Source organism: Hetaerina americana, unplaced genomic scaffold, assembly GCF_022747635.1.
Source record: "Hetaerina americana unplaced genomic scaffold, ioHetAmer1.1.p SCAF_22, whole genome shotgun sequence".
Lineage (NCBI taxonomy): Eukaryota > Metazoa > Arthropoda > Insecta > Odonata > Calopterygidae > Hetaerina > Hetaerina americana.
The window spans coordinates 4,879,435-4,903,201 of NW_027286786.1; positions in this window are offsets into that span (position 1 = coordinate 4,879,435).

A 23,767-nucleotide genomic window follows, 5' to 3' on the forward strand; every position below is an offset into this window, starting at 1 on the left:
TCCCGTACTGTCCGTGGATGGAAGGAGTCCTCGAGTCGGCTAGTTCTGGCATCTATTTCCCGAATTTTATATGCATGATCCAAGCGACCAATATATGTAGGAGTACGAATAATTTGCGAGACCTCGGTGCTGAAACATGCGGATCTGAATTTATTGAGTAAGTTCAACCTAGCATTGAAACGTCTTTCTTCAAATGTTCCCCCCCCCCCAACTCCAAAAGCATTACAGTGGCGCTTTGCGTTTTATCGTATGAGTTTTTAACGAAACGGGCTGACCGGCGTTGAACCTTTCTCAAATTTCCCGAATGAGGCCTTTTTCACTCGGATCCCATTGACTACATGCATATTCTAAATATGGCCTTACAAGAGCGTGGTAACAACGCTCCTTGACCTTGGAGTCACTCCTATGGACAATGCGTCTAATAAATCCCAATTTGTATAAGCTTGCCCGCAGACTCTCTGTATGTGCCCCCCCCCCAAGTTAAGCCTTTAGTGGATGTAACACCTAGGTATTTTACCGTATCAACTACTTCTAGGTCATCTCCAGCTAATTTGTGACCAAATCCCGTTGATCATTTAAAAACATTTACCATCGAACATTTATGTTGATTTAATGACAATCCCCATTTTGAACACCATTTAGTAATGTCATCTAAACCCAGTGCTAGAATAAAACGACCCTCATCCCCAGATATCTCCCGATAGATCACCGTGTCATCCGCGGACATTGTATTCTTATTTTTCACTGCCCGGTTCAAACCGTTAACAAAAATCAGGAGTAAGTATTTAGGAAACTTGGGTTCAACGAACGATTAGTTAAACCAATTTTAAGAGAGCCTTTATCTCTCGTTCGTTAGAACTCATGCCCTGTGGGTCGACCCTTCGGAGAGAGTGGCCTTATTTTGTGATGTAACAGGATACAGAGAAATGTCACCAATTTTACGAAGAATCTTTATCAACGAATAGTAAATTATTATAAGTCTGGGCTGAGAGCCAATCGGAACACAAACATCTACATCTACATCTACATAATACCCCGCAAGCCGCCGCAAGGGCGTGTGGCGGGGGGTGTTAGGTCACCAACCGTAAAAAAGAAAAATACCACATGCAAAAAAACAACACGGAAAATTACACCCACAGCAGCGCACACACTCATGCAAAAATCCCTTCATCCAATACTCATGCAAACACATATAACGAAAAACAACTTAAAAAACTGCACCCCAAGATGCAGCACGAAAGCCATCCTACAACACGGAAGCCAGGACACAACAAGCAAGAAATTGAAACACCACATGAAAATGCACCACGAAGCACTCTACTCCCCGAAAAGACTGTAAAAGGCAGGGAATGCGACCTAACGTTGCAGGTAGCAGGAATTTCCCCCCGCGGAGAGGGACGAGGGACTGAAAGGGAAACTTAAAAACAGATGAACAGAACATGAATGAGGTCATTCGGAAAGAATGTGTTATTATAACAAAACACATAAGGTTAGTGGAAGAGCATGCATTTAAATACAACTAATTATTTTTTAGACGCTGAGGGTGGCAAGTGGAATTTTTGCTATCTAAAACCCTGCAGTTCCTATCCCGTATTGTCCGTGGGAAGAAGGAGTCCTTGAGTCGGCTAGTTCTGGCATCTATTTCCCGAATTTTATATGCATGATCCAAGCGACCAATGTATGTAGGAGTACGAATAATTTGCGAGACCTCGGTGCTGAAACATGCGGATCTAAATTTATTTAATAATTTCAATCTTGCATTGAATCGTCTCTCAGCCAATGATTCCCACCCCAAATCCATGAGCATTTCGGTGACGCTTTGCGTTTTATCTTAGGAATTTTTTACAAAACGGGCTGCCTGGCGTTGTACCTTCTCAATTTCCCGAATGAGGCCTTTTTCACTCGGATCCCACACGCTGCATGCGTATTGTAAATGAGGCCTTACAAGAGCGTGGTGACAACGTTCCTTGACCTTCGAGTCACTTTTTCCGACAATGCGTCGAATGAATCCCAATTTTTTATATGCTTGACCGCAGACTTTACGTATGTGAGTCCACCAAGTTAAGTCTTTTGTGAATGTGACACCTAGGTATTTTACCGTATCAACTACTGCCAGGTCACCTCCAGCTAATTTGTAAGCAAATCCCGTTGATCTTTTAAAGAAATTTACCACTGAACATTTATTATAATTTAGAGTCAATCCCCAGTTAGAACACCATTTAGTAATGCAACCTAAATCCTGCTCTAGAATAAAACGATCCTCATCCCCAGATATCTCCCGATAGATCACCGTGTCATCCGCGAACATCCTAATTTTACTTTTCACTTCGCGGTTCAAATCGTGAACAAAAATCAAGAAAAGCAACGGCCCGATCACACTTCCCTGAGGTACCCCCGACGTGACTCGAACGCTGTCGGAACTAGCGCCATCAAGGACTACCCTCTGTTCCCGCTCTGAAAGAAAATCTTTAACCCAACTTATGGCGCCCTTGTTTATACCCGCGACCATTAATTTATGAATGAGTTTACCATGTGGGACCTTATCAAATGCCTTTTGAAAATCTAAGAAGATGGCATCCACTTGCCTACCTCTCTCACCCGATAAAAGTAAATCATGTGTAAATAATCCTAATTGGGTTTCGCAGGAGCGGGTTTTCCTGAATCCGTGTTGATTGTCACTTAAAAAGTTAATATTGTCAAGGTGTCTCATTATTGAACTGACAATTATGTGCTCTAAGATTTTGCAACAGATAGAAGTGAGAGATATAGGTCTGTAATTACTGGGATCCTCCCTGTCACCACTTTTAAAAATAGGCGTTATTTGCGCGGCTTTCCAAATCTTAGGTACTTTGCACTCTGTGAGGGATTTGTTAAATATAAATTCAAGGTACGGGGCATTGTTTGGAGCTAAATGTTTTATCACCCTAGCTGGTATATTTTCGGGACCCGGGGATTTGTTGGGTTTAATCTCGTTAAGCAATTTTAGAATTCCTTGTTGGTCCACTGTTATTTTTTCCATGGGTGGAGTATGTATTGTTTCTTGGAGATATGCGGTGGCAACATCATTCGAGAAAACGCTCTGGAAGAATGAATTTAGGATGTTAGCTTTACCCTCACTGTCTGTATGAATTATATTGCTACAATCCCTTAAGCAAGCCACGGTTTGTTTACTCCCATTTACTTCCCTAACATATTACCAGAAAGCTTTGGGGTCAGTGTCCAAGTGCTCGCAAAGTACTTTGCGTTTAAAGTCCTGTAAAGCGCTACGTAATTGTGTTTTGGTTTCAATTTTAGAGGATCTATATGTGTCCCATAATTGTTTATTCTCAGGAGATGATGTGTTCACGCCTGCCCTCTTTACCCTAGAGTGTAGCATTCTCTGCTTTCGAAGGGCTTTTCTAACGTCTTTATTGTACCACCTGGGGTCGCGATTTGCTTTAACGTATTTTATAGGTATGAAATCTACGATTCCTTTTTGCATGATATTGACAAATTCTGTCCAAGTTTCTTCCACGTTGACATGACTTAAGCGGGTTTTGAACTCGGGTAGTGAAGAGTTTAATTGATTGGCAAAGGATTCAAAGTCTGCTTTATGGTAATTATAAATTTTTCTTTTTGGTTTAATGATCTTTTTTATTTCTATGTCCAAGTGGACATTAATTGCTTTATGGTCACTCAAGCCCTCATCAGTTGATACACTAATAATACGTTCAGGCGTGTTTGTAAGAAATAGATCCAATATGTTCTTTCCACGGGTGGGCATGCGTACTGCTTGATGGAGGGAGTTTCTTTGAACCAATTTTATCATGGAATTGCAATATTCGCGATCGCGGGTCCCAGATTTAACGATATTGTTGTCCCAATCTATACCAGGGAGATTAAAGTCGCCACCAATTATGTTTATGCTGTTATTATATTTACGTGTAAACTTGTAAATTTGATCGTTGAGGGTGTGGAGTGTTTTCAAATCTGAGTCTGGAGGTCTGTAGAAAGAGCATAAATTTATGTTGGGTTGATTGGTCCGTATTAAGGTGCACCAAACACTTTCTATGTTATTATTTTCAAATGAAACTTGCCTGCTTTCAAAATGACTTTTAACGGCCACGAAAACCCCTCCTCCGGGTCTTGTATCTCTATCGTGTCGGTAAACTTTGAATTCTATTGGGAAAATTTCTTGGTCGTTTATGTTATTGCACAGCCAACTCTCTGTGCCTAATACTATATCAGCGGAATGAGTTTGGATTATGTGTTCTAGATCCGCTGATTTGTTCTTGAGGCTTCTGCAATTTATAACAAGTATAGTTAAGTTATTTTGATGTTGAATAACGTCCTTATTTGTGCCTGACTGTAGTTTAGGACGCCTTTGTGGGGAAGTGCGCGTCACATGTCTTTCTAAATCAATGCCAGTTTTGTCGGTGACTTTTATATTTTTATTAATAATATTATACGCGCTATCCCCAGATGTTACTGACCCACTAAGTGACCTGCTATCTATCCTAAAAAAGGCCTACAGTGGTCGAGAATCCTATCCGCTACCTTACTCGCCGCTTCCGCCGTGTAATGGACCCCAGATCGGTTAAGGGGAGTCCTGCAAGATCGGAGGGTTGGTCTCAGGTCGACGAAGGAGGCTCCTATGTCCGAGCAGAATCTCGATAGTCTCTGGTTTATGCCTTCCACTCGGCTCCAAACCAGAGACCCGCGATCCTCCCTCGGAACGATGCTGCAGACCGTTAGTCCCAGCCGAACCCCCTCGACGCCCTGGACGCGCTTCACCTCGGAGCTCAGTTCCCTAAGGGAACGGAGGACCTCCTCGGATCCACGGTCCGTGACGTCGTTGGTGCCCACATGGGCCACGACCTGCAGCCTAGAGCACTTCGTGCCTTTGACCGCCGCCTCGATCGCCTTCGTCACCTGAGGGACTCCTCCGCCTGGTATACACCAGGCGGTCACCCGTTGATCGGCGCCTACGCGGCGCGCCCTTTCCCTCAATGGAACCATTACACGACGGACATGTTAACTTAAACCACATACATATAAATACAATGAAAAAATACAAAAGTATAAATACAAATCATCGGATTTTAACGCTGACCTAGAGGGCATCATTGTAGTTCCGCAGCATATTGGTAGCAGAGGCCACAGTGACTAGAAAGGGAAATTTGAGTGTCATACAGACAGATGCCGTTAATCCCATTTCCTTCTCACAATCCTTTGACCACAGCAGGAATCAACAACACTTGCGACAATTTGAGTTGCCTGAAAAATATGATACGACATGCCATTAACCACCAATTACTTTAATGACACGTAAAATGCCCTTGAGGCGACTGTCAGGGTACGGTGCACATTCACTACTTACAACCAAACGTACTTTTACTTTCTGCAAAGGGCATGCCAAAGTATAAAGAATAGCCGCCGTGGTTCTTGCTCTACGCCCGAAGGAGCACTTCCGGGTTGGCCTCATTGCCTTGGAAGGCCTTCCCCTCTCAAATATCTCTCTCCCATGAAATCGGGATATAAACAGTACAAAAGTCAGTTTCAAGCATGACTGCCTCCGTTCATGAAAGCAGTCGAATGAAGAAAAAGGAATGGCGCTCGAATACCCGCCGACCGCCGCGTGATGCAATTTCAGCGGAGGGCGTCGAATGCGTGGTGTGAGTGGCTGGGGTGCGGGCGGCGAAGAGCACCATCTGCCCGAGACGGGTGCGATGGTTGGTGACCCCGGCATGTGCCTGCGGAATCAATCCAGTTGTGACTCCTGTCAATTGACTCGTATTTTCAGCGGAAAGTGACGGTTGCAGCGAGAGAAGGCACCGAAAGTAAAGCGAACTGAAGAATGGCACAAAGAGGAACTCAAGGAGAGCCGATGATGGAGCCGAGCTCAGTGCCCGTAAGTAAAAAACGGACAGGATCGAATTGCTTGCGCGCGGCGATGAATCCGGATCCTGTGGAAGCTCTCTGGGAAACTGCGTATGACGCGTTGTCGGCAAAAGTGACTCGAAGGTCAAGGAACGTTGTTACCACGCTCTTGTAAGGCCTCATTTAGAATACGCATGCAGCGTGTGGGATCCGAGTGAAAAAGGTCTCATTCGGGAAATTGAGAAGGTTCAACGCCGGGCAGCCCGTTTTGTAAAAAATTCCTACGATAAAACGCAAAGCGTCACCGAAATGCTCATGGATTTGGGGTGGGAATCATTGGCTGAGAGACGATTCAATGCAAGATTGAAATTATTAAATAAATTTAGATCCGCATGTTTCAGCACCGAGGTCTCGCAAATTATTCGTACTCCTACATACATTGGTCGCTTGGATCATGCATATAAAATTCGGGAAATAGATGCCAGAACTAGCCGACTCAAGGACTCCTTCTTCCCACGGACAATACGGGATAGCAACTGCAGGGTTATAGATAGCACTCGGAGGTGAAACGAGTCGAGGCAGAGTTGAAGGTCCCAATTAAATTAAGTATATGTAGTATTGTGCCGCGTGTAGACCGCGGAAGGCTCGTTTGGAGCCGCATTGAGGGTTTAAATCAGAGATTGCTGGGATTTTGCCGGGGAATCGGAGCGGACTTCGTTGATCTGAGGCCCGTCCTCTCATCGTGTCGGGTACCCCTTAATCGCTCCGGGGTCCATTATACTGCCGAGGCATCGCAGTTGGTAGCGCGTAGGTTACACGAACACGTTTCGAGGGTTTAGCATAGCTGGTAGACAAGAGCGTAGGTCATATATTGGGAAAAATAAAGTAGAATCCAGCGCCTTTGGTCAATTCAGTTCAGGTAATGCCTCTCAGATCCCCAAAAAAATTGAACAAACAAATACTTCTACATCTACATCTACTCAATACCCCGCAAGCCGCCGCAAGGGCGTGTGGCGGGGGGTGCTAGGACACCACCCATAATTTAGAAAAGAAAAAAAAAAAAAAAATCGCATGCAATAACGAGAAAATCATATATAAAAAAAAACATGGCATACATTCATGCATGAACACTTACACCCCACACACATGCAAACACTCAAACTACCAACTAACATACACATGCACCTGAAAGTATACCTAACATCTCTATAGTGTTTAATTTTGTTCCGACTTGTAAATTCAAAGTTTTTAATATTTCTAAAGTGACTTCGGTTTCTTGCTATTATGATTACTGATTGTTCGGGGAAAGAATGAGTATTTGTACCTATCTGTCTTGGAATCTATCTCCCTTAGTTTATCTTTGTGGTCTGATCTACCTAAGTAGTGTGGGGCCATTATAATTCCTTCAGTGTCATATTTAAACTCGTTTGTTCTGAACCTTTCTAAAAGTCTAAGCCTCGCTTGTTCTCTCCGCACTTCAAGTGGTTCCCAGCCTAAATCCCCTAAGAGACCTGTCACACTTGTGTTTTTATCATAACAATTTTTAACGAATCTAGCGGATTTTCTCTGGACTTTATCTAATTCTTTTTGCCAAATTTTCTCCCACGGATCCCAAATACTTGCGGCATATTCCAAATGAGGTCTAACTAGAGCAAAATAACACCTCTCTTTAACTTTTTCATTACATTTCCCCACCACCCGTTTTATGAAGCCAAGTTTCTTTAAAGCTGATCCGCATATTGTCCTGATATGTGCTCCCCATGAAAGGCGTGGTGTTAGAACAACCCCCAAATATTTAACTTGATTTGCCGTAGTCAATACTGAACCCTCTATTTTGTAGTTTATATCCTGTTCCTCGCTTCGTTTATTCCAAAATTTCAAAACTGCACATTTATCTATATTAAGTGTTAATCCCCATTTATTGCACCATCCCGAGATATTGTCTAAGTCTCTAGAGAGTAGCTCGCGATCTAGTTGGCTCCTTATTTCCCTGTATATCACCGTGTCGTCAGCAAATAACCTTAGATTGCTACTAACGTGTGTGCTTAAGTCATTTATGTATATTAAGAACAGAAGAGGCCCTATTACACTTCCCTGGGGGACGCCCGAAGTAACATCTCTCTCCGTTGAGCACAACCCATCTATGACTACTATTTGTTTGCGGTTTGACAAGAAGTCCCTAATCCAATTAATTATTTTCTCATTGATCCCATAGTATTTAAGTTTGTGTAACAATTTATTGTGTGGGACTTTGTCGAAGGCTTTTTTGAAATCCAGGAATACTGCATCGACTTGGGTGTTGTTTTCTCCCGATCTAAGTATATCGTGAATGAAGAGACCAAGTTGTGTTTCGCAAGATCTGCTTTTCCTAAATCCGTGCTGGTTGTGGATTAGTATTTTCCTACTATCAAGAAATTTCATAATGTTAGTGACAATAACGTGTTCCAATATTTTACAAGAGATCGATGTTAAAGAAATGGGTCGGTAATTGGTTGGTTTATCCCTATCGCCGCCTTTATAGATGGGAGTTATATGGGCTAGCTTCCAGTCGCGAGGCACTGAGCCTTCTTCTATCGATTTTAGAAAAACAATATGTAAAAATGGGGCAATGTCGTCAGCTAATTCCTTTAATATTCTAGCAGGTATTTCTTCCGGACCAGGTGCCTTGTGTGCTTTGATACTACGGAGCAGATGTACTATTCCCTGCTTGGTCAGTGTAAGATCGCTCATGTGTTCCCCGGGTGGGTGTGGAGGATCGTTTGGTGCGTTTGTGTTTTTGTTGTAGACGCTCAGGAAAAAAATGGTTTAAAATATTTGCCTTTTTCACGCTATCTGTAATGATTTCTCCATTTTCCGTCTTCAAAGAGTGAACAGTGGGACGTTTACCCTGTATTTCCCTAACATAGGACCAGAATGACTTTGGATTTTCCTCAAGATATTCGCTTAGCATTTTAGATTTAAAAGAGTGTAGTGCTGTGCGCATAATACTTTTCGTCTTACTACGACATTCTTTTAGTAGCTGTTTGGTTGTATTCACAAAACTTATATCGTCACTTTTTAAACTCTTTTTGAAATTTGACTGTAGCTTTCTTTGCCTTCTTAATGCCGATCTGACTTCCCCGTTGTACCATCTAGGTTCCTTACTGTCGCATTTGAGTTTGGACGGGATGTACGTCTTTATTCCTTCGCGTAAAATATTTAAGAAATAATTCCAAGTGTTCTCTGTATTTGTTGTCAGTGTTTTTGTCTTGTATTCCGGTAATTTTATCTTTAAATATTCTCTTAGTCCGTTAAAATTTGCCTTGTTGTATAGGTATATTTTACGCTTTTCTTTGTTTATTTTGACGAACTTAGTTTTTAACTCCACAAGAATAGCCTTATGGTCACTGATTCCGTCTATTATTTCAATGTTAGTAATGATTTCGGGCATAGAAGTCGCAAAGATGTCTAGTATGCTTTGGCCCCTTGTTGGTGATTTAACTATTTGTTCTAAGGAGTGTTTTGTGAATATATGAAGGAGTTCTTGGCATGAATCTCTGTTTTTGGCAGATTTTCCCACGCAGTAGTTTTCCCAGTCAATTGACGGTAGATTTGTGTCACCAGCGATTATAGTAATACTGTTGCTTTGTCTGCTGCTGATAGTGGATATTTGTTCGTCGAGCTTGTGTAGGACATCTGTGTTAGAATCTGGGGGTCTATAAAATGAACACACGTATAGGCTTCTGCCGTTGTAGTCCTTAATGTTGCACCAAACGCTTTCTATGTCATCTACGTCGCATTCATATCGTTGGCTACTAAGATGTGACTTTACTGCAATAAATACTCCCCCACCCAACCTATTTGGTCTGTCCCTTCTGTAAATTGTGAAGCCGTTTGGAAAAACCTCATTGTTTGCTATATCTCCCGTGAGCCAACTTTCTGTTCCAACTACTATGTCTGCGTTTGTACTGACAAAAATATGTTCAATATCCGATATTTTGTTTCTAATGCTACGGCAATTTAATGTTATAATTTTAATATGGCTAATAACTTCTTGTTTTTCGGTTTTATGTACGCTAACAAAACTGTTTTGAGACGATTCGTGGTGAACAGAGGCAAAAGAATTACATTCACTTGCATTGCTATCTGTTATGTATGTAGAGGCACCAATTTTATTAAATTTACGTGGGTTATATGTTGTTTTAACGCAAGTGCTTGTTTGTTCAATATTTTTGGGGATTTGAGAGGCATTACCTGAACTGAATTGACAAAAAGCGCTGGATTCTACTTTATTTTTCCCCATATATGACCTACGCTCTTGCCTACCAGCTATGCTAAACCCTCGACACGTGTTCGTGTAACCTACGCGCTACCAACTGCGATGCCTCGGCAGTATAATGGACCCCGGAGCGATTAAGGGGTACCCGACACGATGAGAGGACGGGCCTCAGATCAACGAAGTCCGCTCCGATTCCCCGGCAAAATCCCAGCAATCTCTCATTTAAACCCTCAATGCGGCTCCAAACGAGCCTTCCGCGGTCTGAACGCGGCACAATACTACATATACTTAATTTAATTGGTACCTTCAACTCTGCCTCGACTCGTTTCACCTCCGAGTGCATCTCCTTAAAGGAGCGCAGGATCTCTTCAGATCCACGTTCCGAGGCGTCGTTTGTCCCGACATGAGCCACAATGCGTAGCTTGGAGCAGCCCGTATTACTGACGGCCGCCTTCACCGCCAGCGTCGCCTGGGGTACCCCGCCGCCCGGTATACACCAGGACGACAAGAATCCAACACCTCCCTCCTGTTGGACTCTGCGGCGCAGCGGGTTCATTATACGCCGGACATTTGAACTACCTAATATAACGGTTCCCTCCCTCCCCGACCGCTGATGCCTTACCCTAGGCAGTGCCCTCGGAGTAGGGATAGGGGCTGCAGGTACGGTGGTGCTGTCATCCGACAGCACCTGGTACCTGTTGGAGACGGGGATGGTATCTGCCTCCGCAGAGTCCAATCCTCGCCGCAGCGTTACCTTCCCCTTGCCCCGAGAGACGACCCTCCAATCGTCCGACCTACGGACGCGAGACACTCCCTCGTTGAGAGATGGGACACGGGGTAGGTCTCTAATCGCCCAGCCACGTGTTGCATTCGGACGAATCCGTGCACCCCTATGGGCGTGGCGGGTTTTCGAATTCCCACCCTGAGCACCATCTCTCCCGAGGGGAGCCCTCCGGCCGGCGATCTCCGATCGAAGCTCCCGCACCATTCTCTCCAGCATGACGATACGGGCCCTTAAAGCCGCGCATTCGCCAGTGCCTTCGAGCATAGCAACAGGGGACCTGGATGAAGCCATCCTAATTTAATTACCAAGTTCCCAACAAAAGCTAACTTGTATACACTATGCTAAAATTTCTAGAAGGGGTTAGCTAACTTTAGCTCAAACAATAAGTTACGATTTGGAATTGAATATGAAGCCTAAGTGGAAAAAAACGTTGCTTGAGTAAGGTCTGGTTTTCAGAGGACCAAAAGAAAGAAAAAGGAAAGCACTCACCGGTCACCAATCAGAGTCGAAGGACAAAAACCACCACAATGCAATACTTGCGTTAAAACAACATATAACCCACGTAAATTTAATAAAATTGGTGCCTCTACATACATAACAGATAGCAATGCAAGTGAATGTAATTCTTTTGTCTCTGTTCACCACGAATCGTCTCAAAACAGTTTTGTTAGCGTACATAAAACCGAAAAACAAGAAGTTATTAGCCATATTAAAATTATAACATTAAACTGCCGTAGCATTAGAAACAAAATATCGGATATTGAACATATTTTTGTCAGTACAAACGCAGACATAGTAGTTGGAACGGAAAGTTGGCTCACGGGAGATATAGCAAACAATGAGGTTTTTCCAAACGGTTTCACAATTTACAGAAGGGACAGACCAAATAGGTTGGGTGGGGGAGTATTTATTGCAGTAAAGTCACATCTTAGTAGCCAACGATATGAATGCGACGTAGATGACATAGAAAGCGTTTGGTGCAACATTAAGGACTACAACGGCAGAAGCCTATTCGTGTGTTCATTTTATAGACCCCCAGATTCTAACACAGATGTCCTACACAAGCTCGACGAACAAATATCCACTATCAGCAGCAGACAAAGCAACAGTATTACTATAATCGCTGGTGACACAAATCTACCGACAATTGACTGGGACAACTACTGCGTAGGAAAATCTGCCAAAAACAGAGATTCATGCCAAGAACTCCTTCATATATTCACAAAACACTCCTTAGAACAACTTGTGAAATCACCAACACGGGGCCAAAGCATACTAGACATCTTTGCGACATCTAAGCCCGAAATCATTACTAACATTGAAATAATAGACGGAATCAGTGACCATAAGGCTATTCTTGTGGAGTTAAAAACTAAGTTCGTCAAAATAAACAAAGAAAAGCGTAAAATATACCTATACAACAAGGCAAATTTTAACGGAATAAGAGAATATTTAAAAATAAAATCACCAGAATACAAGACAAAAACACTGACAACAAATACAGAGAACACTTGGAATTATTTCTTAAATATTTTACGCGAAGGAATGAAGACGTACATCCCGTCCAAACTCAAATGCGACAGTAAGAAGCCGAGGTGGTACAACGGGGAAGTCAGATCGGCATTAAGAAGGCAAAGAAAGCTACAGTCAAATTTCAGAAGGAGTTTAAAAAGTGACGATATAGTTTATATGAATACATCCAAAGAGCAACTAAAAGAATGTCGTAGAAAGAGGAAAAATATTATGCGCACAGCACTACATTCTTTTAAATCTAAAATGCTAAGCGAACATCTTGAGGAAAATCCAAAGTCATTCTGGTCCTACGTTAGGGAAATACAGGATAAACGTCCAACTGTTCATTCTTTGAAGACGGAAAATGGATAAATCATTACAGATAGCGTGAAAAAGGCAAAGATTTTAAACCATTTTTTCCAGAGCGTCTACAATAAAAACACAAACGATCCTCGACACCCACCCGGGGAACACATGAGCGATCTTACACTGACCAAGCAGGGAATAGTACATCTGATCCGTAGTATCAAAGCACACCAGGCACCTGGTCCGGAAGAATTACCTGCTAGAATATTAAAGGAATTAGCTTACGACATTGCCCCATTTTTACGCATTGTTTTTCTAAAATCGATAGAAGAAGGCTCAGTGCCTCGCGACTGGAAGCTAGCCCATATAACTCCAATCTATAAAGGCGGCGATAGGTAAAAACCAACCAATTACCGACCCATTTCTTTAACATCGATCTCTTGTAAAATATTGGAACACATTATTGTCACTAACATTATGAAATTTCTTGATAGTAGGAAAATACTAATCCACAACCAGCACGGATTTAGGAAAAGCAGATCTTGCGAAACACAACTTGGTCTCTTTATTCACGATATACTTAGATCGGGAGAAAACAACACACAAGTCGATGCAGTATTCCTGGATTTCAAAAAAGCCTTCGACAAAGTCCCACACAATAAATTGTTACATAAACTTAAATACTATGGGATCAATGAGAAAATAATTAATTGGATTAGAGACTTCTTGTCAAACCGCAAACAAATAATAGTCATAGATGGGTTGTGCTCAACGGAGAGAGATGTAAATTCGGGCGTCCCCCAGGGAAGTGTAATAGGGCCTCTTCTGTTCTTAATATACATAAATGACTTAAGCACACACGTTAGTAGCAATCTAAGGTTATTTGCTGACGACACGGTGATATACAGGGAAATAAGGAGCCAACTAGATCGCGAGCTACTCTCTAGAGACTTAGACAATATCTCGGAATGGTGCAATAAATGGGGATTAACACTTAATATAGATGAATGTGCAGTTTTGAAATTTTGGAATAAACGAAGCGAGGAACAGGATATAAACTACAAAATAGAGGGTTCAGTATTGACCACGGCAAATCAAGTTAAATATTTGGGTGTTGTTCTAACACCACGCCTTTCATGGGGAGCACATATCAGGACAATATGCGGATCAGCTTTAAAGAAACTTGGCTTCATAAAACGGGTGGTGGGGAAATGTAATGAAAAAGTTAAAGAGAGGTGTTATTTTGCTCTAGTTAGACCTCATTTGGAATATGCCGCAAGTATTTGGGATCCGTGGGAGAAAATTTGGCAAAAAGAATTAGATAAAGTCCAGAGAAAATCCGCTAGATTCGTTAAAAATTGTTATGATAAAAACACAAGTGTGACAGGTCTCTTAGGGGATTTAGGCTGGGAACCACTTGAAGTGCGGAGAGAACAAGCGAGGCTTAGACTTTTAGAAAGGTTCAGAACAAACGAGTTTAAATATGACATTGAAGGAATTATAATGGCCCCACACTACTTAGGTAGATCAGACCACAAAGATAAATTAAGGGAGATAGATTCCAAGACAGATAGGTACAAATACTCATTCTTTCCCCGAACAATCAGTAATCATAATAGCAAGAAACCGAAGTCACTTTAGAAATATTAAAAACGTTGAATTTACAAGTCGGAACAAAATTAAACACTATAGAGATGTTAGGTATACTTTCAGGTACATGTGTATGTTAGTTGGTAGTTTGAGTGTTTGCATGTGTGTGGGGTGTAAGTGTTCATGCATGAATGTCTGCCATGTTTTTTTTATATAACATTTTGTCGTTATTGCATGCGGTTTTTTTTCCTTTTTCTCTTCTAAATTACGGGTGGTGTCCTAGCACCCCCCGCCACACGCCCTTGCAGCGGCTTGCGGGGTATTAAGTAGATGTAGATGTAGATAGCAAAAATTCCACTTGCCACCCTCAGCGTCTAAAAAATAACTAGTTGTATTTAAATGCATGCTCTTCCACTAACCTTATGTGTTTTGCTATAATAACCCATTCTTTCCGAATGACCTCATTCGTGTTCTGTTCATCTGTTTTTAAGTTTCCCTTTCAATCCCTCGTCCCTCTCCGCGGGGGCAAATTCCTGCTACCTGCAACATTGGGTCGCATTCCCTGCCATTTAGAGACTCTTTGGGGGTAGAGTGTTTCGTGGTGCATTTTCATGTGGTGTTTCAATTTCTTGCTTGTTGTGTCCTGGCTTCCGTGTTGTAGGATGGCTTTCGTGCTGCATCATGGGGTGCAGTTTTTTAAGTTGTTTTGCGGAGTATGTGTTCGCATGAGTGTTGGATGAAGGGATTTTTGCATGAGTGTGTGCGCTGCTGTGGGTGTAATTTTCCGTGTTTTTTTTTTTGCATGTGGTATTTTTCTTTTTTACGGTTGGTGACCTAACACCCCCCGCCACACGCCCTTGCGGCGGCTTGCGGGGTATTATGTAGATGTAGATGTAGATGTAGATACCAATGCATTCGTGGACAACGCATGTCTAACCCATTTTCCCTCTTCAAAATAACCTCCTTGGCTGCTGCTCACCTAATTCCACAACGTAACGCCATATTTTCATCCGCCCTACGTTCCCTCTAACAGAAACGACGTCTCCTTACAAAGTTGCCGAATGTCTGTATTTCCATCTTCCGAGTGGGTCTCAAACTTCCACATTGCCAGAACTAGCTGACTCAAGGACTCCTTCTTCCCACGGAAAATACGGATAGCAAAAATTCCACTTGCCACCCTCAGCGTCTAAAGAATAATTAGTTATACTTAAATGCATGCTCTTCCACTAACCTCATGAAATATCGTTCATATCATAACCCATTCTTTCCGAATGACCTCATTAGTGTTCTATTCATCTGTTTTTAAGTCTCCCTTTCAATCTCTCGTCCCTCTCCGCGGTGGGAAATTCCTGCTACCTGCAACGTTGGGTCGCATTCCCTGCCTTTTACAGTATCCTCAGGGGTAGAGTGTTTTGTGGTGCATGTTCATGTGGTAGTGGTGTTTTTCATTCTTGCTTGTTGTGTCCTGTCTTGCGTGTTGTAGGATGCCTTTCGTGCTGCATCCTGGGGTGCAGTTCTTGTTGATTTATGGTATATGTGTTTGCATGAGTGTTGGATGAAGGGATTTTTGCATGAGTGTGTGCGCTGCTGTGCGTGTAATTTTCCACGTTGTTGTTTTGCAAGTGGTATTGTTCCATTTTACGGTTGGTGACCTAACAACCCCCGCCACACGCCCTTGCGGCGACTTGCGGGGTATTATGTAGATTGTCACCGTTTCCCACCACCTCCTCCCAAACGACCTCCACTCTTTGAATACAAGCCCGACCTCCGAAGCATTTACAAACTCCCAAAGGCCCTCCAGTTTTTCCCAGGCGCCAGCCACAACCGAGGGGACCCAACACCTCCCCTCCCCCGATAATGATTCTAATGATGTTATAAACCATTCAAATACCAGCCTCTCTGACAGTGGAATTTCCGTTCTAAGTAAATGCCTATCCTTCTCTCCTGCACCACAAGTCTAACACATCGATATAGTAACCGATATCCTCAATTTTAGCCGAAACCTTTGAAAGCGCGCCTTCTGGAAATCACAAAGTAACCCTTACGGTCAAATGAACGCGAATACCGCATTGACAAATTCCACCCTGCTTCAACCAATTAACCAAAACCCCTTCATCTACATCTACATCTACATAATACCCCGCAAGCCGCCGCAAGGGCGTGTGGCGGGGGGTGTTAGGTCACCAACCGTAAAAAAGAAAAATACCACATGCAAAAAAACAACACGGAAAATTACACCCACAGCAGCGCACACACTCATGCAAAAATCCCTTCATCCAATACTCATGCAAACACATATACCGCAAAACAACTAAAAAACTGCACCCCATGATGCAGCACGAAAGACATCCTACAACACGGAAGCCAGGACACAACAGGCAAGAAATTGAAACATCACTACCACATGAAAATGCACCACGAAACACTCTACCCCCAAAGTGTCTGTAAAAGGCGACCCAACGTTGCAGGTAGCAGGAATTTCCCCCCGCGGAGAGGGACGAGGGATTGAAAGGAAAGAGACTTAAAAACAGATGAACAGATGAACAGATGCAATTCCATGATAAAATTGGTTCAAAGAAACTCCCTCCATCAAGCAGTACGCATGCCCACCCGTGGAAAAAACATATTGGATCTATTTCTTACAAACACGCCGGAACGTATTATTAGTGTATCAACTGATGAGGGCTTGAGTGACCATAAAGCAATTAATGTCCATTTGGACATAGCAATAAAAAAGATTGTTAAACCAAAAAGAAAAATTTATAATTACCATAAAGCAGACTTTGAATCTTTTGCCAATCAATTAAACTCTTCACTACCCGAGTTCAAAACCCGCTTAAGTCATGCCAACGTGGAAGAAACTTGGACAGAATTTGTCAATATCATGCAAAAAGGAATCGTAGATTTCATACCTATAAAATACGTTAAAGCAAATCGCGACCCCAGGTGGTACAATAAAGACGTTAGAAAAGCCCTTCGAAAGCAGAGAATGCTACACTCTAGGGTAAAGAGGGCAGGCGTGAACACATCATCTCCTGAGAATACACAATTATGGGACACATATAGATCCTCTAAAATTGAAACCAAAAAACAATTACGTAGCGCCTTACTGGAATTTAAACGCAAAGTACTTTGCGAGCACTTGGACACTGACCCCAAAGCTTTCTGGTCATATGTTAGGGAAGTAAATGGGAGTAAACAAACCGTGGCTTGCTTAAGGGATTGTAGCAATGTAATTCATACAGACAGCGAGGTTAAAGCTAACATCTTAAATTCATTCTTCCAAAGCGTTTTCTCGAATGATGTTGCCACCGCATATCTCCAAGAAACAATACATACTCCACCCATGGAAAAAATAACAGTGGACCAACAAGGAATTCTAAAATTACTTAATGAGATTAAACCCAACAAATCCCCGGGTCCCGAAAATATACCAGCTAGGGTGATAAAACATTTAGCTCCAAACATTGCCCCGTACCTTGAATTTATATTTAACAAATCCCTCACAGAGTGCAAAGTACCTAAGATTTGGAAAACCGCGCAAATAACGCCTATTTTTAAAAGTGGTGACAGGGAGGATCCCAGTAATTACAGACCTATATCTCTCACTTCTATCTGTTGTAAAATATTAGAGCACATAATTGTCAGTTCAATAATGAGACACCTTGACAACATTAACTTTTTAAGTGACAATCAACACGGATTCAGGAAAACCCGCTCCTGCGAAACCCAATTAGGATTATTTACACATGATTTACTTGTATCTGGTGAGAGAGGTAGGCAAGTGGATGCCATCTTCTTAGATTTTCAAAAGGCATTTGATAAGGTCCCACATGGTAAACTCATTCATAAATTAAAGGTCGCGGGTATAAACAAGGGCGCTATAAGTTGGGTTAAAGATTTTCTTTCAGAGCGGGAACAGAGGGTAGTCCTTGATGGCGCTAGTTCCGACAGCGTTCGAGTCACGTCGGGGGTACCTCAGGGAAGTGTGATCGGGCCGTTACTTTTCTTGATTTTTGTTAACGATTTGAACCGCGAAGTGAAAAGTAACATTAGGATGTTTGCGGATGACACGGTGATCTATCGGGAGATATCTGGGGATGAGGATCGTTTTATTCTAGCGCAGGATTTAGATTGCATTACTAAATGGTGTTCTAACTGGGGATTGACTCTAAATTATAATAAATGTTCAGTGGTAAATTTCTTTAAAAGATCAACGGGATTTGCTTACAAATTAGCTGGAGGTGACCTAGCAGTAGTTGATACGGTAAAATACCTAGGTGTCACATTCACTAAAGACTTAACTTGGGGGACTCACATACGTAAAGTCTGCGGTCAAGCAAATAAAAAATTGGGATTCATTAGACGCATTGTCGGCAAAAGTGACTCAAAGGTCAAGGAACGTTGTTACCACGCTCTTGTAAGGCCTCATTTAGAATACGCATGCAGCGTGTGGGACCCGAGTGAAAAAGGTCTCATTCGGGAAATTGAGAAGGTTCAACGCCGGGCAGCCCGTTTTGTAAAAAATTCCTACGATAAAACGCAAAGCGTTACCGAAATGCTCATGGATTTGGGGTGGGAATCATTAGAAGAGAGACGATTCAATGCAAGACTGAAATTATTAAATAAATTCAGATCCGCATGTTTCAGCACCGAGGTCTCGCAGATTATTCGTACTCCTACATACATTGGTCGCTTGGATCATGCATATAAAATTCGGGAAATAGATGCCAGGACTAGCCGACTCAAGGACTCCTTCTTCCCACGGACAATACGGGATAGCAACTGTAGGATTATAGATAGTAAAAATTCCACTTGCCACCCTCAGTGTCTAAAAAATAATTAGTTCTACTTAAATGCATGCTCCTCCACTAACCTTATGTGTTTTGTTATAATAACCCATTCTTTCCGCATGATATCATTCGTGTTCTGTTCATCTGTTTTTAAGTTTCCCTTTCAGTCCCTCTTCCCTCCCGGCGGGGGGAAATTCCTGCTACCTGCAACGTTGGGTCGAATTCCCTTCCTTTTACTGTCTCTTTGGGGGGTTGAGTGTTTTGTGGTGCATTTTCATGTGGTAGTGATGTTTCACATTCTTGCTTGTTGTGTCCTGGCTTGCGTGTTTTAGGATGGCTTTCGTGCTGTATCCTGGGGTGCAGTTTTTTGTTGTTTTGCGGTGTATGTGTTTGCATGAGTATTGGATGGAGGGAGTTTTGCATGAGTGTGTGCGCTGCTGGGGTGTAATTTTCCGTGTTGTTTTTTGCATGTGGTATTTTTCGTTTTTACGGTTGGTGACCTAACACCCCCCGCCACACGCCCTTGCGGCGGCTTGCGGGGTATTATGTAGATGTAGATGTAGATGAACAGAACACGAATGAGGTCATTCGGAAAGAATGGGTTCATCTATCTACATCTACATAATACCCCGCAAGCCGCCGCAAGGGCGTGTGGCGGGGGGTGTTAGGTCACCAACCGTAAAAACGAAAAATACCACATGCAAAAAACAACACGGAAAATTACACCCCAGCAGCGCACACACTCATGCAAAACTCCCTCCATCCAATACTCATGCAAACACATACACCGCAAAACAACAAAAAACTGCACCCCAGGATACAGCACGAAAGCCATCCTAAAACACGCAAGCCAGGACACAACAAGCAAGAATGTGAAACATCACTACCACATGAAAATGCACCACAAAACACTCAACCCCCCAAAGAGACAGTAAAAGGAAGGGAATTCGACCCAACGTTGCAGGTAGCAGGAATTTCCCCCCGCCGGGAGGGAAGAGGGACTGAAAGATATAGGTTATTATAACAAAACACATAAGTTTAGTGGAAGAGCATGCATTTAAGTAGAACTAATTATTTTTTAGACGCTGAGGGTGGCAAGTGGAATTTTTGCTATCTATAACCCTGCAGTTCCTATCCCGTATTGTCCGTGGGAAGGAGTCCTTGAGTCGGCTAGTTCTGGCATCTATTTCCCGAATTTTATATGCATGATCCAAGCGACTAATGTATGTAGGAGTACGAATAATTTGCGAGACCTCGGTGCTGAAACATGCGGATCTAAATTTATTTAATAATTTCAATCTTGCATTGAATCGTCTCTCAGCCAATGATTCCCACCCCAAATCCATGAGGGGATCGAGATGGTGCGGGGGCTAACGTACTGGCTTCCCACCATGAGGGCGCGGGTTCAAATCCCGGCGGTGTTGAATATTTTTCAGAGGTATCTCGATCCCTACTTGAGATGCTTTGTGGAGGGCACTTTGAGTGAGTACGCCGTCCGTCGGATGGGACGTTAAACTGCGGACCCCTTGGCGCCTTTCGTAAAGAGTAGGCTAATGCCGACGCCGGGTTTCTCTCCACCCTTCATCCTTTCCTGTCCATCCCCTATGGCGCAAATGACCTTAGCTGTCGGTCGCCTCCCCTCAAAACTACTACTACTCCCCAAATCCATGAGCATTTCGGTGACGCTTTGCGTTTTATCGTAGGAATTTTTTACAAAACGGGCTGCCCGGCGTTGAACCTTCTCAATTTCCCGAATGAGACCTTTTTCACTCGGATCCCACACGCTGCATGCGTATTCTAAATGAGGCCTTACAAGAGCGTGGTAACAACGTTCCTTGACCTTCGTGTCACTTTTCCGGACAACGCGTCGAATGAATCCCAATTTTTTATATGCTTGACCGCAGACTTTACGTATGTGAGTCCCCCAAGTTAAGTCTTTTGTGAATGTGACACCTAGGTATTTTACCGTATCAACTACTGCTAGGTCACCTCCAGCTAATTTGTAAGCAAATCCCGTTGATCTTTTAAAGAAATTTACCACTGAACATTTATTATAATTTAGAGTCAATCCCCAGTTAGAACACCATTTAGTAATGCAATCTAAATCCTGCGCTAGAATAAAACGATCCTCATCCCCAGATATCTCCCGATAGATCACCATGTTATCCGCGAACATCCTAATTTTACTTTTCACTTCGCGGTTCAAATCGTTAACAAAAATCAAGAAAAGCAACGTCCCGATCACACTTCCCTGAGGTACCCCCGACGTTACTCGAACGCTGTCGGAACTAGCGCCATCAAGGACTACCCTCTGTTCCCGCTCTGAAAGAAAATCTTTAACCCAACTTATGGCGCTCTTATTTATACCCGCGACCTTTAATTTATGAATGAGTTTACCATGTGGGACCTTATCAAATGCCTTTTGAAAATCTAAGAAGATGGCATCCACTTGCCTACCTCTCTCACCCGATAAAAGTAAATCATGTGTAAATAATCCTAATTGGGTTTCGCAGGAGCGGGTTTTCCTGAATCCGTGTTGATTGTCACTTAAAAAGTTAATATTGTCAAGGTGTCTCATTATTGAACTGACAATTATGTGCTCTAAGATTTTGCAACAGATAGAAGTGAGAGATATAGGTCTGTAATTACTGGGATCCTCCCTGTCACCACTTTTAAAAATAGGCGTTATTTGCGCGGCTTTCCAAATCTTAGGTACTTTGCACTCTGTGAGGGATTTGTTAAATATAAATTCAAGGTACGGGGCAATGTTTGGAGCTAAATGTTTTATCACCCTAGCTGGTATATTTTCGGGACCCGGGGATTTGTTGGGTTTAATCTCGTTAAGCAATTTTAGAATTCCTTGTTGGTCCACTGTTATTTTTTCCATGGGTGGAGTATGTATTGTTTCTTGGAGATATGCGGTGGCAACATCATTCGAGAAAACGCTCTGGAAGAATGAATTTAGGATGTTAGCTTTACCCTCACTGTCTGTATGAATTATATTGCTACAATCCCTTAAGCAAGCCACGGTTTGTTTACTCCCATTTACTTCCCTAACATATTACCAGAAAGCTTTGGGGTCAGTGTCCAAGTGCTCGCAAAGTACTTTGCGTTTAAAGTCCTGTAAAGCGCTACGTAATTGTGTTTTGGTTTCAATTTTAGAGGATCTATATGTGTCCCATAATTGTTTATTCTCAGGAGATGATGTGTTCACGCCTGCCCTCTTTACCCTAGAGTGTAGCATTCTCTGCTTTCGAAGGGCTTTTCTAACGTCTTTATTGTACCACCTGGGGTCGCGATGTGCTTTCATCTACATCTACATCTACATAATACCCCGCAAGCCGCCGCAAGGGCGTGTGGCGGGGGGTGTTAGGTCACCAACCGTAAAAAAGAAAAATACCACATGCAAAAAAACAACACGGAAAATTACACCCACAGCAGCGCACACACTCATGCAAAAATCCCTTCATCCAATACTCATGCAAACACATATACCGCAAAACAACTAAAAACTGCACCCCATGATGCGGCACGAAAGCCATCCTACAACACGAAAGCCAGGACACAACAAGCAAGAAATTGAAACACCACATGAAAATGCACCACGAAACACTCTGCCCCCAAAGAGTCTTTAAAAGGCAGGGAATGCGACCCAACGTAGCAGGTAGCAGGAATTTCCCCCCGCGGAGAGGGACGAGGGATTGAAAGGGAAACTTAAAAACAGATGAACAGAACATGAATGAGGTCATTCGGGAAGAATGTGTTAATATAACAAAACACATAAGGTTAGTGGAAGAGCATGCATTTAAATACAACTAATTATTTTTTAGACGCTGAGGGTGGCAAGTGGAATTTTTGCTATCTATAACCCTGCAGTTGCTATCCCGTATTGTCCGTGGGAAGAAGGAGTCCTTGAGTCGGCTAGTTCTGGCATCTATTTCCCGAATTTTATTTGCATGATCCAAGCGACCAATGTATGTAGGAGTACGAATAATTTGCGAGACCTCGGTGCTGAAACATGCGGATCTAAATTTATTTAATAATTTCAATCTTGCATTGAATCGTCTCTCAGCCAATGATTCCCACCCCAAATCCATGAGCATTTCGGTGACGCTTTGCGTTTTATCGTAGGAATTTTTTACAAAACGGGCTGCCCGGCGTTGAACCTTCTCAACTTCCCGAATGAGGCCTTTTTCACTCGGATCCCACACGCTGCATGCGTATTCTAAATGAGGCCTTACAAGAGCGTGGTAACAACGTTCCTTGACCTTCGAGTCACTTTTGCCGACAATGCGTCTAATGAATCCCAATCTTTTATATGCTTGACCGCAGACTTTACGTATGTGAGTCCCCCAAGTTAAGTCTTTTGAGAATGTGACACCTAGGTATTTTACCGTATCAACTACTGCCAGGTCACCTCCAGCTAATTTGTAAGCAAATCCCGTTGATCTTTTAAAGAAATTTACCACTGAACATTTATTATAATTTAGAGTCAATCCCCAGTTAGAACACCATTTAGTAATGCAATCTAAATCCTGCGCTAGAATAAAACGATCCTCATCCCCAGATATCTCCCGATAGATCACCGTGTCATCCGCGAACATCCTAATTTTACTTTTCACTTCGCGGTTCAAATCGTTAACAAAAATCAAGAAAAGCAATGGC